Here is a 12,457-nt window from a genome sequence, read left to right on the forward strand (position 1 = left end):
CGAAAGAATAGGACTCTTCAAGAAATGGCCAGAACCATGATCAATGAAACCAATATGGCTAAGCATTTCTGGGCAGAAGCAATAAACACTGCATGCTATATTCAGAATAGAATCTCTGTCAGACCTATTCTAAATAAGACTCCCTATGAATTGTGGAAGAATAGAAAGCCCAACATTTCATATTTCCATCCTTTTGGATGTGTATGCTTTATTCTGAACACTAAAGATCATCTTGGTAAGTGTGATTCCAAAGCACAAAAATGTTTTCTTCTTGGATATTCTGAACGCTCAAAAGGCTACAGAGTATACAATACTGAAACATTGGTTGTAGAAGAATCAATCAATATCAGGTTTGATGATAAGCTTGGTTCTGAAAAACCAAAGCAGTTTGATAATTTTGCAGATTGTGATATTGACATCTCAGAAGTTGTTGAGCCAAGAAGCAACGCATCAGAAGCAGAGCTTCTCAGAAGCAAAGAATCTGAAGATCAAGTATCAGCTTCTCTGGAGGATCTAAACATATCTGAAGAACCATCTGTCAGAAGATCATCCAGACTCATCTCTGGTCATTCAGAAGATGTCATTCTTGGAAAGAAGGATGATCCAATCAGAACAAGAGCATTCCTTAAGAACAATGCAGACTGTCAATTAGGTCTTGTATCTTTGATCGAGCCAACTTCTGTTGATCATGCTCTAGAAGATCCAGACTGGATAATTGCTATGCAAGAAGAACTAAATCAGTTTACAAGGAATGATGTTTGGGATCTTGTTCCTAGACCAGATGGATTCAATATAATTGGTACAAAATGGGTCTTCAGAAACAAGCTCAGTGAGAAAAGTGAAGTGGTAAGGAACAAAGCCAGACTGGTGGCTCAGGGTTATAGTCAGCAAGAAGGGATTGATTATACAGAAACCTTTGCACCAGTGGCCAGGTTAGAATCTATTCGCTTATTAATTTCTTTTGCCACTCAACATAACATCACTCTCTATCAGATGGATGTTAAGAGTGCCTTCTTAAATGGTTATATAGATGAAGAAGTTTATGTCCATCAACCTCCTGGTTTTGAAGACTCTATGTCTCCGAATCATGTGTTTAAACTAAAGAAATCATTATATGGATTGAAGCAAGCTCCCAGAGCTTGGTATGAACGCTTAAGTTCTTTCCTTCTGGATAATGGTTTCACTAGAGGAAAAGTGGACACTACTCTCTTTTGTAAAACCTTTAAAAAGGATATTTTAATTTGTCAAATATATGTAGATGATATTATTTTTGGAACATCTAATGCTACACTTGGAAAGGAGTTTGCTAAGTCTATGCAGGCTGAGTTTGAGATGAGCATGATGGGAGAACTCAAGTACTTCCTTGGAATACAAATAAATCAAACATCAGAAGGAACGTATGTTCACCAAACCAAGTATGTGAAGGAACTTCTGAAGAAGTTTAATCTTCTGGACTGCAAAGAAGCCAAAACTCCTATGCATCCAACATGCATCCTAGGTAAGGATGAGGTAAGTAAGAAGGTAGATCAGAAGTTATACAGAGGTATGATTGGATCTCTTCTATATTTGACTGCTTCTAGACCTGACATTCTGTTCAGTGTTTGTTTGTGTGCTAGATTCCAATCAGATCCTAGAGAATCTCATTTAACTGCTGTTAAGAGAATTCTAAGGTATCTGAAAGGTACTACTAATGTTGGTTTAGTTTACAGAAAATCTAAAGAATACAACTTAGTAGGATTCTGTGATGCTGATTATGCTGGAGACAGAATTGAAAGAAAAAGTACTTCAGGAAGTTGCCAATTTCTTGGAAGTCATTTGATCTCCTGGTACAGCAAGAAGCAAGCAACCATTGCTCTATCAACCACAGAAGCAGAATATGTCGCAGCTGCTGGTTGTAGTACACAGATGCTCTGGATGAAGAGTCAGTTAGAAGATTATCAAATATTTGAGAGTAACATTCCTATATTCTGTGATAATACTTCTGCTATATGTTTATCTAAGAATCCTATTCTTCATTCAAAAGCTAAACATATTGAGATAAAACATCATTTCATAAGGGACTATGTTCAGAAGGGTGTTATATCTTTAAACTTTGTTGATACAGACCATCAATGGGCTGATATCTTTACAAAACCCCTAGCTGAAGATAGGTTTAAGTTCATTCTGAAGAACATCAGTATGGATTTATGCCCAGAATGAGAAGATGAGAAGTTCTCATGTATGAGTATCTTCTGAAATGAATGTGGAACATTTTCTTTTAATCAGAAGTTCTGATTGAATTCTTTTAGAAATTATGATTCGGTTATTACTAACGTTTCATTGTCTAAGTTGATTCAGAACCTCTTTTAAAGCAAAACAGCTGTTACGTTTTATCTCGGGATGGTAAACCTGTCGTTACTATTCATGGATAAGCGCGCGTGCAGTTGAAGGGACGCCGACCATAGGTAACTGTGCTAGTCACCTCATTTGTCTTTATTATCTCTCCTCACGTCACGTAACATTAAATGCTAGTCATCATTCGTTTCATTTTATTTTCTTTTAAATATTCTTTTTGATGTTATGACAAAAAGGGGGAGAAGATAAATGATAAATGATTTGATTAAATCTATCAGTTGCTGGGTAAAGGCTCCCACACATTCACTAACAAGAACTGCAAGTTCTATATGGTTTAAGTGTTTTGCAGGTACAGAGAAGTGAAGTGAATCTTCAGAAGCAAACACTAGAAGCAAAACCATAAGAAGCGTTATTCTGTAAAAGGAATAAGCTCTTGGAAACTGAAGCAAGCTGAGTGCTGTCAAGCTTCAGAGATCAGAAGCACTGATAATAGAATTTGAATATCATTGTCTATCCTGTTCTGACAAAATTCTATTTGCTCTGATACATATAATGTTATGGCTCTGATACATTATTTGCTCTGATACATTATATCAGCCTATATGGCTCTGATACATATAATGTGGTCAAACATACATTTTATGTTCTAACTCGTTCATGCTGACTTTTGTCGTTTAGTTTTTGTTCTGTAACATTTCAGGATGTAGAGATGCTCTGATGATGCTCTGGTACATTCAACAATGTTCTGATACAAATCTAGCATGAAGTGATGATTGGTAGACATTCAAAGTTCTGAAGCTATCCGAGGGAAGCAGAAATCAGAAGATGTGAATGTTCTAAAAGATCCAGAAAACTCAAGTTCTGAAGCTGTCCTGAATGGAAGCAGAAGTCAGAAGCTGTGAATGTTCTGAAGATCAAAGAAATTCAAGTTCTGAAGCTGTCCACGATGGAAGCAGGAATCAGAAGCTGTGAGTGTTCTAAGGATCTAAAGAAATTCAAGTTCTGAAGCTGTCCAATGGAAGCAGAAGTCAGAAGCTATGAATTCTCTGAAGGCAGAAGCTTATATGATCGTCTCTACCGAAATAATCAGGGAAGTCTTTTATCAAAGTTCTTCGAGTATTTATTTCAGGGGGAGATTATTTATCTCAGGGGGAGATTGTTAATCTCAGGGGGAGACATATTCATATGCTTATGCTATAGCTGTGTAATTTGTCTTTTGCCGTCTACTCTTTCTGATCGCAAATTCATATCATTTATATATGTTTTTGTCATCATCAAAAAGGGGGAGATTGTTAGAACAAGATTTGTTCTTATCAATTATCTTAGTTTTGATGATAACAATAATATGAATTTTGCTTAAGATAATATGGTACTCTAATCAAATGCAATTTCCCTTTCAGGAAATATATAAAGAGTACGCATAATTCAGCGCTCAGAAGATGTGTCTCAAATGGTTCAGCATGCAACATCAGAACATGGTCTGGCAAGACATCAGAAGATGGTCGAAGCAGAATCAGAACATGGGTCTATGGAAGCATCAGAAGAACATGAGATCAGAAGCACTGAAGATCAGAAGATGGTATCACGCTCAGAAGCACTTCAAGATCAGAAGATGCTATGCACCAAGCTGTTTGACTCTGATGATATTCAAACGTCGTATTCACAAACATCAGATCAGAAGGAAGTACACGTGGCAGACTACGCTGACTGACAAAAGGAACGTTAAAGCTACTAAAGGCAACGTCAGTAGACACAGCGTGAACAAGGCTCGAGGTAGTTGACAAAAGCATATAACATTAAATGCAATGCTGTACGGAACACGCAAAGCATTAAATGCACTCAACGGTCATCTTCTCAAAGCCTATAAATATGAAGTTCTGATGAGAAGCAAGGTTAACGATTCTGCTCCAAAACAATTCAAATTAACTTGCTGAAACGCTGTTCAATCAAAGATCAGAATCTTCATCAACTCACTACATTGCTGTTGTAATATCTTAGTGAGATTAAGCTTAAACTGTAAGAGAAATATCACAGTTGTGATTATCGCTTTTTAAGAAGCATTTGTAATACTCTTAGAATTACATTAAGTTGTAAGGAACTAGAGTGATCGTGTTGATCAGTATACTCTAGGAAGTCTTGGCAGTTGGCTGAGCAGTTTGTAACTAGAGTGATCAGGTTGATCAGAATACTCTAGAGGAAGTCTTAGGAGTGAACTAAGCCTAGAGTGATCGTGTTGATCAGTAGACTCTAGAAAAGTCTTAGAGGGTATCTAAGCAATTGTTCCTGGAGTGATCAGGTTGTGATCAGAAGACTCTGGAAGACTTAGTTGCGGACTAAGTGGAAAACCATTGTAATCCGTGCGATTAGTGGATTAAATCCTCAGTTGAGGTAAATCATCTCTGCGGGGGTGGACTGGAGTAGCTTCGTTAACAGCGAACCAGGATAAAAATAATTGTGCAATTTATTTTTATCGTCCAAGATTTAAAGTCACACTTATTCAATCCCCCCCTTTCTAAGTGTTTTTCTATCCTTCACAATAGTCTTCCAATAGAAGTCTAGCACCTGTGCATTACCTTAAGAGGCGGGAAAGAGCTTCTCATGGGAGTCCAATGCCCATATATTGCCTTAGAAGGCTGCAAGGATATTCCAATTAAAGTCCAACATGCTTATATTTCTTTAAGAGGCAATAAAGATGCGCTTTGGGCATATCTCCTTTGAGGCTCTTCTTGGATGAGGTGCTCTATTTTTGTTTTTATTTATTAAAAGTCATATTTGTGATGGAACATAACCTTGTGTTTTTTGCACCACTCATTAAGTTCGTTCCCCGTTACCTCTCATTTAGGGATTAGAGGATTTGGGATGGATTTGGTGTGAGACACTTCTCGTATTGTTTAGGGATACCACTTTTACGATAGCTAGAGGATTTCAATCCTTCAATATTGTATTCCTTTACCTATAAGGCCCTCTTCTTTATGCTTCATTCCTTGCACTTTGACAAAACATTCTGCCATTTCCATCATTTTCTCAAATGAGTCCTCATGTTTCTAGTTGAGGGATTTGTTGAATTGATAGGATATGGGCTCATTATAGAAGTATCCCATGAAACCTTGATGGTGGCTTCATTGAAAAACATCAGTTATTCTCGTAAGGATTCAAAATATTCCCGACACATATTGAATAACCTTTTAGCAATATACTGATGTTTATTTGCTTAAAATTGATGGATCAGTTTTCTAGAAAGGTTTTGATAGGTGGTATGGGTATTGTCGTATGTGTATTGATGGAAGTAACATGCTTCTGATAACTACTCTTTCCTTCAAATGTTAACAATGAGGGTAGTTTGAAACTTTCTGGGATTGGGGCATCCCAAATCTTGACATAAAGGGGTTAGGGGTCCAATACTTTTACGCCCTCATGCTAACCTTCATCTCGTTGATGTTGTTGGGTGTCCTGAACGCCAGTGTGAAAGGTTTGGTTCTAGAAATACAACTCATCCATGAAAGCTTGCATCTCCGTTAGAGTTTCTTAATCGTCATTATTGAATGTAACCCTTGTGGACACTATCGTGATACTATGACTAGGTTTATTGAGAGATTTTTTCCAGAAAGGTGTTTGGTCCATGTCAAATTTACGAGACACTATGGTGGACGCCAATTATATTTGTACTGAGTATAATAGTGGTGACCCTGCTTGTGATAAGTCATGCAAGGGGGTCTTTAGGATTCTGATGTGTAAACAAAGCTATACATTGACCTATCCTTCGAATTAGATATGTATATCTCTCATTTGATCTAAATAAATGTGCAGGCTATTAGGGCCATAATCCCATACATGACTTGTCGGTCACATTTTATTAGGCCAAGTAGTGAATAAGTCGCCACTAGACACTCCTAAAGGCTAGGGAAGCATGTCATTCCTAAAGGCTAGCATCTCCACTATTGACACTAATCACTCTCCTCTAAGTAGCACGGGGAATGACTTATCACTAAAGATGAAGTCGTGGAAAGACGGACCATGATCCACTACAGTCAACTGCATATGGGCTATTAGATATACTCATTATTATATCATGATCTTTAATTTATTTTGGTTATAAAATAAATTAAAAATGCTTGGAGGAGAGAGATGGATTCAACTGACTGCATACAATTAAAATCATGGAAAAACCGCCTTTATGATTTGACATGTGCTATATTTTACCTATACTTTTTAACAATTTTTTTGTACACCCATATAGGGTGAAACACCTGCTGAAAACTCCAAAATACTCTTCGGAGATGCATCTCCGAAGGCAGTTTCACATTTTCAATTATTACGAAGATGCATCTCCAAAATCACCCATTTTAGGTGTTTTCGGATATGCGTCTTCGAAATCACTTTTTTTTCAATGTAAACATTGGATTTAAAATGTCAGGTGTTTTTTCGGAGATGCATCTCAGAAAAAACCCTTCATATGCCATTTTCCCTCCTTCACTATTTCATTCATTTTCCTCCAAAAAAAAAACTCAAACCCTTTCCAAAACCTCAATCATTTTCAATCCATTTTCTTCTCCAAATCAAGTTTCAAGTGGTTCATCATACCAAAGAGAAATCACTTTTTTTCAATGTAAACGTTGGATTTAAAATGTCAGGTGTTTTTTCGGAGATGCATCTCAGAAAAAACCCTTCATATACCATTTTCCCTCCTTCACTATTTCATTCATTTTCCTCCAAAAAAAACTCAAACCCTTTCCAAAACCTCAATCATTTTCAATCCATTTTCTTCTCCAAATCAAGTTTCAAGTGGTTCATCATACCAAAGAGAGCATAAAAAGCTACAATTTGAGGTAAAATTTCTTTATTTCATCTCTTATTCCACTTCATTGATGCTGATTTGTTGTTGAAGAAACTGCGTCAGTTCGGAAATGCACTTCCGAAATACACCACCTAATAGTTTTCAGAAGTGCACTTCCGAAATAAGCTCTGTTGCAGAATTTAAAAAAACAGTTTTAACAACATGTATGTTTTGTGCATATGTTAGGTATGGTGAATCCGGACAACATTGTCGGTGATGAGTTAGTAGTCCCAGAAGGGGTCAACGTACCGGTTTCAAAGTGGATGTCATTCCCCGAGATGGGACATCTTATAGCAAGTGCGTAGGATCGGGTGTGTGTCGATTTGACGAGATTTGGATTTTTGGAGACATTTTTTCCACTTCATAGTCGCCCACCTTTTAGACGCGTCCGGCCGCATCATTTGTATCGGGTATCTAAGATCGTGCCACTTTAAACAAGTATTTTTGAAACTGGGGTTTCCCATTCCGGCTACGTCTTGTGAGTGGACGGCGCATCATACAAAAGAGGCGGACACTTGGCCGGATCCTTTTTTTGAAAGAATGGTGGAGTTCAAAGAAATGATGAAGCAATAGAGGGAAGAAAATAGAGAGAAGTCGAAGAATTTACCGGTTTTAGAATTAAGCGGCAACAGATCGTTCGGCGCATTTTAGATTTTACCAGATCTTTTTTGTAATGACCGAATGTGTGTCATTTTTTGTATGTATTGTCGTCTAGAATGTAAACCAAACCGATTCAATACATATATAATATATATAATATTTAATTTTTCAATGTTTATGTCATTCCCATTTAATTGTTGTCATTTGGTGCACTTGTGAAATTGGACCAAAACAGACTGCTTTTGGCCTGTTTCTGTTTCTGCATAATTCGAAAGTGCACTTCCGAAATTTAATGCTTCCGGACTTATTTCAGAAATACATTTTTGAAACATCCATTGATAGCAAGATAAGGTTTGTTGGGTCATTATTACTCCAAGAAGTCTATAAATAATGCACCTTTACATTTTCATCAACATCAAGCCACAAACAGCAATGACACAAACCTACCCCCATCTTGCTTTTGTCTACTTCAGCAGTGGTTACCCGATACTGTTCCAATTTAGGTTCTCGCGTGACACGCCGTTCGCAAAGTTGATACCGATGCTTAACTCTCTCTTGCAATGCCCGGAAAATCGAAAGGTTATCAAGCTTGAGTACCGTTCGCCTTCACTTGATGACGAGGGAGACGTCCAGTTCACTCCATTTGAGGTCAAGAACGACGAAGATTTAGCGGTTATGTGGTCAACTTTTGATCGATATTCTTCGAAGGGTCTGATCGAGTTGGATGCGAAACTTCAAAGATCGAAAGTCGAAGTTATCAAAATGTTGTGCCGTCCTCAACTACCCGTGTTTAACAATATGTAACTTTAATTTCATGTTGATCTATCTTTGTAATTTCGATTATTTATGATAAATCGAAGCTTTGTTGTTTTTTTTGTTTTATGCATCAGATAATATTTCAGATGTGCATCTCTGAAATGTCATTTTTCCAAACAAGGGGTTATTTCGGATGTGCACATCCGAACTCACCTTATTTTTAAAAAATAGAAATGTCTTCGGATGTGCATCTCCGACGGCACCTTTTTTTCTTAAAAAAAAGTTTCTTCAGACGTGCACAATCGAAATCACATTTTTTTTCAAAAAAAAGATATATTCAAATATGCACATCCAAAATATAGGAACATTTATGAAATTTGCCACGGATTCTTAAGAAGGCACAAGGATCTATAAAGAAATTGTCTATTTTTAGTTCTTGAGGTGCATCTTATGTGGCTAGATGTGAGTGGGCTGCGGTAGGGGTGGACAAGATAAATGTAACCGATGCTAACCGTCCGACCCCTTGCAAACCGAATGGATTCGGTCGGGTTAACTTCGGGTTTCGGGTCCAGCGGGTGGTCTGTTTGGCTTTTATTGGATAATAGCGGTTCGGTTCGGTTCGGCCAAATCAACCCAACAAAAACCGAATCCGACCGTAAATGATTTATTTATATTGTTGTTAATACTGGGCTGGACTGGGTAAAATTTGAAGCCCAGTATACATTAACCTAGCTATATATATCACCCTTAGTAAGATTAGTGAGCAAACCCTAGCCGTTTCCAAATACAACTAGTTGTCTATGTTTTTCTCTCTGATTCAGAAACTCAACAAGGTAGTATTGGTAGTATTTCTCCGTGGTTCCTTTCTTCTCTACCTCATATCTTTGATGATTAATTTTGAATGTGTTTTTACTATCTTTCTCTCCTATATTATGCGTTTTGTATTTTTTCCACAGCCTAACCAAGATTTCATTTTCAATCTTGAAGATTCAGTATTCAGAAGAACTAAATACTTGTTCTGAGATGAAGAATATGAAGTTAATTTCAAAATGAAGAGGTTGTTAGAAAGAAACCCCTATAACCTTTAACCAAGGTGATTATATGACTCTAGTTTTTTATTCTTGAATCTGAAATATTAAAATGATATTCTCTAATATGTGAGATATTAGTTTCATAAGTATTATTTCTGTAGATCTGTGATTTCTTAATGTAGATCTGTGATATTAAAATGATATTAAGATGTTTCATTAATTGATTTTAATTAAAAATAATACTTTTTTAATCTGTTAGTTTGTAAGCAAATAAGCTTTTCAAAAGGTTTCACAATAATTTTGAATTTTAATTTTTTCATAAAAAATAATACAGATGGTTTCTCTGTTTAGATTTATATTATTTTTTAATTTTCCTTATAATTAAAAGCTGTTACTTGAGTATTGGTTTCTTTCTCTTTCTCTTTGAAACCATTGTTTAGATTGAAGAAATTGTCAACAAGATTGCTGCTGGTTTTTTGCTCTCCAAGCAAGTTGGGAATGTCTGGCCTTTGAATGAAATTACAGACTCTGAAATTTTTATGGAATTTTTTGAATGAAATTACAGACTCTGAAATTTTTATGGAATTTTTATGATATAACCATGGACAGTGTGAAATTCCTTTGACATGGACAGTGTGAAATACATCCTTAAAATAGAATTATTAAAATGTTATAAATGGATTAAAAATGTTATAAATAGATTAATATATATGAGCCATTTAGTTATATATTTTTTGATTTATCTAATTTTGATAATTAAACTATTAGTAATAAAATTGAAAAATTAAAAAAATCTCAATTTATTATGGACGAATAAGAAATATATAAATTAACTGTTAATATGTTATAATGGGCCATGTAAGGCCCAATTTGAAAGTTCTAAAGAAAAACTATTTAATATCCAATCAAATTATTCAAGTCCGAAATTAACCGAGGTATATAACCGAACCGATTTAAACCGGACCCGAAAAAACCGAATATTGAACCGGTCGGAAGTTGGGTTCATCATTTCCACCCGTGGGTTGGTCCAGTTTTAGGTTTTGGGCCCGAACCCGGACCGAACCGAACCGATGTCCAGCCCTAGGCTGCGGGATCTCTTGATATTGTATAGGTTTGGGCCATGATATTTCATAATGGTTCATTAGCAATTTTTATATATAATATGATAATTTTTTATTCACTTCTAAAGCAAAATAATCTCATACAAATGATCGTATTGTTCTTAAGTTTTATAAAATAAATTTTTTATTTCAATAACAAAAGCAACTTCATAAATATACGTATAATCTGCAGCTTTAGAAAAATGTTTTGTAAAGTTGAAGAAATTTGTTGGAATTTTGTTAAAAGATTTAAAATGATAAAAACATATTGTTAAAAAAAGTAAAAGGAGTTGAAAAAAAAAAGAATCAATAAAAAAAAAAGTGAATTATGATAGTTAGTGGGAGAAAGGTTATAATTTATTTTTTTAAAGTTAAAGAAGAAAGATAATTTTTACTAAATAAATATAAAATTATTAAATTAACTATAATGTTGACAGAAAATTTTTCTTGGATAACTTAGCAACTTCTTTCCAACCAGGCAAATCTCATCTTAGCAACTTCTTTCCAACTACTTAGCAACTTTTTACTAAATATATATATAAGAAACTGTAAAAAAAATCATAGGAAAAGTGGATTTAAATAATTAGTACTAAAAATTAGAATCTTTTTTCTAAAAATAAAAATAAATGATTAATATTAAATTTGTAAGACTGGTAAAAAGTCTATCCTGTTAAAAAGAGTGAATTTGAATAGTTAGTGAGAGAAAAGTTAGATTTATTTTGTTGGTGAGTGGAAACAAGATTAGTTTTTATTAAAGAATTAAAAAATAAATAATTAAATAAATATAATAAATACATATTGTAAAAGAAATAACAAAAGAAATTAATGTTTTAAAAATCGAATAGAACTGGTTGATCCAACCAATTAGACTGGAAATCGAGGCTAAGCCTGATCGGGTCAATCTTTCAAAACAGTTAGTGGGTCAAAATCAGAGTAAAAAAAACGAATTGAACCGTCTAAAAATGTTTGAACTAAAGAATCAGAGTTAGTTTGATAAAATCGTCTGATTAAAAAAATACATCAAATTGACTATTTTTTATGTTTTTTTTTAAATTTAATATGTCAATATTAAAACTTAAAACATTCGACATTCACAAAAATATTATTTTTTACAACCATAAAATTTTTCTAAATTCTATCACTCCTCCGTTATAGTTTTTTTTCCAATCATGCCTTATTATTGCCACACCGCCTCTTTTAAACATATTCACGTCATCCAACTCAATATTGATTATCGTTCAACTCAATCTTATTTTTTGTTGCTCAATTATGACTTGTTTGATGTCGTTCGACTCACTTATGTTGATAATCAAGTGTAAGGAAGAAGTCCAACATTGATTAGAAAAAAGAAGAATGAATATTTTATAAGTGAGAGAACCCACACATCTATCATCTTAAGGTTTTAGGTGGACAATGTCTCTCACAAAGTGTATCCCAAGTGTAATATATGCTCCTTCGTTGACTCCCTCGAACAACCTCTGACAAATGGTATCATGAAAGTCAACGAAGTGCCTCTGACAAATGGTATCATGAATGTCAATGAATACAAGTGAATATGGAAGAGAGACTGACAAATGGTATCATGAAAGTCAACGAAGTGCCTCTGACAAATGGTATCAAGAAAGTCAACGAATACAAGTGAATATGGAAGAGAGAGCTTTCACACACTTGAGGGGAAGTGTTTAGAATCAAGTGTGAGGAAAAATTCCCATATTAGTTAGAAAAAGGGAAGAATGTACACTTTATAAGTGAGAGAACCCACACATCTATCACCTTAAGGTTTTAGGTGGACAAATGATGTG

The sequence above is a fragment of the Vicia villosa genome, unplaced genomic scaffold, assembly GCF_029867415.1.
Source record: "Vicia villosa cultivar HV-30 ecotype Madison, WI unplaced genomic scaffold, Vvil1.0 ctg.000048F_1_1, whole genome shotgun sequence".
In the NCBI taxonomy this organism is placed as follows: domain Eukaryota; kingdom Viridiplantae; phylum Streptophyta; class Magnoliopsida; order Fabales; family Fabaceae; genus Vicia; species Vicia villosa.